Here is a 6,226-nt window from a genome sequence, read left to right as displayed (position 1 = left end):
TAACTGGATAAGATTGTAGTGTTTTTATGTAATGTATAATGTTTAATCGGTTCAAAAACATTCAGTGTTTATCGGTATATTTGAAAAATACAAATGGCGGCAGACTGTAATTTTGGGAAAATGAGTTTAAACTAAAAAACTATACAAAATACTGTTAGGAACTCACTCAATATATGTTACTGTGACGTAGGCTGACATATAATCAGTGGTTTTAATCTTTTGCTCGATACAGGTGACGACTTTTAAGAGTCCCTTTTAGTGATTACCTGGTTTGAGGATATTTGTACAACTAAATGACGAATCTGCTTCAAAAATCAGGTATTATTTTACTTTAAGGCCCGTCTCATGTTCGTATATAACGAAATATTTCATTGTAGATTTCGGTGTACTAAAAACGAATCTGCAAACCATTTCCGTTGCAAAAAGAAAGTTTTCATGATATGAAGAAATTACTTTTTCGAAAAGTGGGTGATCACTTTTCAATGTAAATTTAAGTTAGAATGAGCACCCACTTTCTGACCACCTTAGAGAGGGGCATTTTTCTGTGTGTTTCTTGGCTAAAAAGGTTTTTGTTTGATTTCTTTTGCATGGTAATAACCCCTGAACTCTGGGACTATTTTCCATTTCACAGCTGTAGCCTTCGTTTAAGCTACGCGCGAGCATAAGCGAAAGCTGTTTAGCCAATAAACATGGGAAAAGTCCCACCCTCTCTCAGCAGGCTAGGAAGTGGGTGCTTATTTTAAGTTAAATTTACATGGAAAAGTGATCGCCTACTTTTCGAAAAAGTAATTTTTTCATATCATAAAAACTATTTTTTTTACGACGGAAACGGTTTGCAGATTCGTTTTTAGCACACCGAAATCTACAAAAAAAATTTTTTCTTATATACGAAAATGGAATATTTTATCAAAAATCCGGGAGTAAATAGTTTTCAATAAAAACAGTAAATGAATTCGATAGAAAAAATGGATGCTATTTTTTTTAATTTTTTCTGTGTTTCTTGGCAAAAAAGTTTTTTGTTTGATTTCTTTTGCATTTTGCAATTTAAACAGGTAATTTTAAAGGATTTTCCAAGGGTAAAAAGAAAGTCCCCTCCCCCAAAAAAATCGTGGCCACAAAGTGGGTGATCATTTTACGTTAAATTATTATGGAAAAGTGATCCTCCATTTTTTTTAAACTAACATTTCTTCATATCTTGGAAACTACTCGTTTGCCTTAATTATAAACGCTATTTTCGTTTTCTACGACGCCGAAAACTTATAAGAGTGGTAATTTTAAAGGAATTTTCGAGGGTGGAGTAATTCTTCATATTTACCCCCCCCCCCCAATAAAATAAGAAATTAAGAATTAGACATATTTATTTTAGGTAGGCTTCGCAAGGAAAGCTTTTAAAAATAAAAAAAATAAGATAACCAAATGATGCTAAGTGGGTGCTTATTTTAAGTTAAATTTACATGGAAAAGTGATGGCCTACTTTTCGAAAAAGTAATTTCTTCATATCATAAAAACTATATTTTGCTACGGAAACAGTTTGCAGATTCGTTTTCAGCACACCGAAATCTACAAAAACTGTTTTTGTTATATACGAACGTGAGACGCACGCATGGAAAATGTTATCAAAAATCATGGAGAAAATAGTTTTCAATAAAAACAGCAAATGAATTCGATAGAAAAAAATGGATGCTATTTTAAGATAAACAAATAATGCTAGTGCACTTACCGGACCGCGCTATTTTTTAAATCGTATTTCCAAGTTTAATTAAAATTTTATGTTTTTTTATTCAATTGTAAGGTTAAAGTACAATATATATATAATTTAAAAAATAGGGATTTTTTTTTACCCATCTATTAATTAGAAAGTTAAATGTTGTAATTCGAAAGTCGTCCACGTGTGGTGCACGTGAAAGGCTAATTTCTACCGGAAATGGCGAATAGTCCCGCAGTTACGAAAAATATTTTTATTTTATTAAATATATTTTTATAATTTGCGATTTTAATTATTTTAATTTATTTTAATAACATGCAAACATTCCTTTACTTTACAGATAAATATATCGAAAAACAAAAAAAAAACTCACAAAGCAAGCGACAAACTTTTCTTTTTTGCCTTATATAATAAAGAAAAAATGTGTAAATTAAAAAATTTGGAAGATAAACAAATGAATTATGTTTTTTTTGCTTGTTTTTTTTTTACTTATCGAGTAAACAGAAAATGAAGACTACTTCGTTTCGTCAATTCGTGGCTGTGAAATGAATCGAACCAGAAAGTCAGTTTTATCAACAAAGCAGGTTCGCACTAGGTTACAAAAATATATTTATTTTATTTAATATTTTAATAATTCGCGAGGTAAATTTATTTTAATAACATAAAAACATCCATCGACTCAAAAGATGGGTTGTCTGAAAATTTCAAATAAATTGGTAGCGTAGAAATATGGTTTTATTCACTTTTAACGAACCAAATTTACATTTATATATATATATATATATATATATATATATATATATATATATATATATATATATATATATATATATATATAGCATATTGTCATACGACAACTAAAACATTTTACGTGTTAAGAAATTAGACATGAAATATATAAACAAGTAGAGTTATTACGATTTTATTTTGAGTTAGAAAATAATTTGTTTGATAATTGTTTCATTGCTTTTGAAAAGAAGAGGTAAGGGCATCAGCTAAATGGAAAGACAGGAATAAGGCAAGTAGATGTTCTTAAGATGTATCCATTCAATCTGCGCTTTTAAACATGCAAATGCGATTTCAAACATAAGCGGCATACGCACGAACAAAGTTTGTTATAAAGATGGGATGCTGCATTGCTGCATTGAAATATATAAGTTCATTGCCCCGACAATTATACTCAATGCGCGCACACACACACTTGATCTACTTTTGCGAGTCCTGTCTAGACATGTGCCCCGTTAAGCATTAAGGCTACTCTTCGGTTCATCAAATCGATCTTTTTCGGCAAATATTCATGCATAAGACATAAAACAACAACAATTATTATTATTATTATTATTATTATTATTATTATTATTATAATAATAATAATAATAATAAGAAGAAGCCATATTTTGCCTGTTTTGGGGATGGTAGCTTTATTTTTATTGGCGGAGCACTTCTCCAAAAGATCGCATGCTATTTTTCACTTCAGCACACTAGACCGACGCAGTGTATCAAATGTAGCAATACAAATACACTGATATTCTTTTAAAATTTAAAAGAATAAGGCAGGGTCGTGTGAACTGCAACAGGGACCTCCATCATTTTTATGTCTACCGTCACTTGAATCTGGCCAGCCTATTACTAGAAGTCTTGATAACAGTTAAAGGTTACGTTTTTTAGCATTGCCATATACAGTCAAGTAAATAACTTCGTTTCAAACCTACCCACGCTCAGAAAATTATACTTGCCCCAGTTTATTTTCCTTTTTTTTTTTTTTTCGTAATAGTAGTTATGATAATGACGAGAGAAAAGGTTGAGGAAGAGGTGAGGGATAAGAAGAAAAATGTCGACTGTGGAGACACAAACAACTGTCAGCATCCTAAAGAATCAAACGGCAAGTGGCGGTTTACTCGCACTTGCAGAAAGTGACAGCTTTTTCCCAGCAGGGGTCGCTGGTGTTTCACCAAAAGGAAATGAAAAGAAAATGTAAAAATGATGAGAAAAAGAAACGAGAAAAAATTGGAAAAAGTGAAAATGAAACAAAAGTTAAAGACGAAATATATGCCCGGGAATTCATAGGAAGTGATGAAATCCAATGCCCAAGTCCAAGCCAGAATTAATGACGAATATTACTGCATGATAGCGATATTAGCAATAAAACGAATATCAATAATAAAAAATACTACTATTGCTACTTAATAATTATAGATAATAGTAAGGAAAGAGTAATGATGATGCCCATGAAGCTAACAGAACCATAGCGATAAAGTAATAGTAATAACATTAAGTAAGACAATAAAAAAAAGTCTAAAGATAATTTAAGAAATAAAACAACAATATAATGCTAATATTTATAATAATAAGACAAATAATAAGCGTAACAATAATTGTAATATTAATGCGGCTAATAGTAGAAATAATTAGAATATTAGTAGAACAAATAATAATAATAATAATAATAATAATAATAATAATAATAGAGAATCGGGACCTTGGGGAAGCTTATTGTCACTCAAATGGTCGCTGCCAACGAGAAATCAATGGTAAGCGGGTGCTGCGATAACGCAAATTTATTTGCAAATGTTATCGAAAGGGGTGGAGAGTACTGGAAAATCTGGGGAGAATTGTTGTAACTCAGCTTCCAGGGAACACTATGGAAGGTTGTTTTAAAGGAGATATTGATGAACTATATGAATGCTTCTTATGAGCTAATAAAAATACTACTATTAATAATAATAAAATACATCAAAATAATAAAACAAAAATATGAAAAATGTAGAAATTTGCAGTACTAGTACTGCAAATAGTTTAACCAATACTGCTAATAGTGTTGCTTTTCTACATTTTTCATATTTTTGTTTTATTATTTTGATGTATTATTTTATTTTATTATTTATGCTAAATTCAAGTTTCATTTTTTTAATTCTGCAGAAATATCTGTTAATGTTGTTAAACGTTCTGTCTGTAGCAATAACAACACTATAAATAACCTCCCTCTCAGTACAGGCCAATAAGTCTCTTGTGCGTCATGAGCAAGTTGTTGGAATCTGTGTTAAATAGAGAAGTAATCAACCATCTCAGCAAAAATAACCTTCTTAGTGACACGCAATATGGTTTCCATTCTGCTAGATCTACAGCACATGTGCTTACAGTTATATCTCATAGGATTAGCGAATCTCTCGACGGAAGCTTCCTTTCTAGGGCAATTGCTCTTGATATATCAAAGGCCTTTGATAGAGTATGGCATAAAGGTTTACTTCACAAGATTTCCAGCTACGGTATAGCTGGAAATGTCTTCTCAATTATTAAATCATTTCTCTCTGATAGGTTCATAAGAGTAGTGATTGATGGGCAGAAATCAGAAGCTCTCAGTATTAATGCTGGAGTCCCTCAGGGGTCCATCCTGGGCCCAACTCTCTTGCTGATTTACATTAATGATCTTCCAAATCACATCCTTACATCATTTGTATACATTTATGCTGATGACACTACTATGTATGGTAGCACATCTAAGACCGTAAACGACCAAGTTCTGTCTGATTCTCTCTCTTTTAATCTTGAGCATTTGATACAATTGTGAAAGTAGTGGCTGGTTACTTTTTATGCATCTAAAATCAAGCTTTTATTTTTACATCTTCAACGCTCTGATCCCCATCTGGCATCAATTGAAATGAATGGTCTCGTCTTGGGGAGGCCTCATGTTTTGACAAGCTTCTGGGTTTGACTTTTACTCTTGATCTTAAGTGGAACACATACATTAAATCCGTTGCCAAGGCCGCTGGAAAAATGATGCGATCCTTCTATTGATTCAGTAGATATCTCACTGCTGATGCAATTCTCTATCTATATAAGAGTCAGGTACGTCCAAGGATGGAGTACTGTTGCCACATCTGGGCAGGAGCAACTAGAAAGGACTTATTCTGCCTTGATAGAGTTCAAAATACACTTCGTAGCCTCGTAGAGGATGTCCTTTTCTCTTCCCTGCAACCTTATTCTCACAGAAGAAATGTTGCAAGTTTGTCTCTGCTTTATCGCTATTTTCATGGCAAGTACTCGTCTGATCTCCAATCTATGGTCCCCCCCCTCGCCAAACTTTCACAAGAAACACCCGTCCAACAGAAATCACCATCAATAATTTCCCCCACTCTTTATCTGTACCTAAACCTAAACGTAGATTCCATGAACAAAGCTTCTTTCTTAGAACTGCACGCCTATGGAATTGTCTTCTGTTTTCCTGCTTTCCAGCTGATTACAATATGGTTGTCTTCAAGTCTAACGTAAAAAAGTTTTTGATGAGCCGTTCCATATAAGTTAACAAATTCACCAAATTTCCATTTACTAACGATTACTATATTGTCCAATTTCTACTGTACACTCTTTAACCCTTATCATCTAGTGGCCTAAAAAACAACAACAACAACAACAATAACAACAGCAACAACTATAAAGCCTTGTTAATGTTGTTATTTTTCGTTTTATCAGACTTATGAAAAAATATAAACCTTTAAAATGGTTTTTGAGTATAAAATAAAT

The sequence above is a fragment of the Euprymna scolopes genome, chromosome 7 (assembly GCF_053919585.1).
Source record: "Euprymna scolopes isolate OS-2025 chromosome 7, ASM5391958v1, whole genome shotgun sequence".
NCBI lineage: Eukaryota > Metazoa > Mollusca > Cephalopoda > Sepiida > Sepiolidae > Euprymna > Euprymna scolopes.
Note: the sequence above shows the minus strand (reverse complement) of the source record.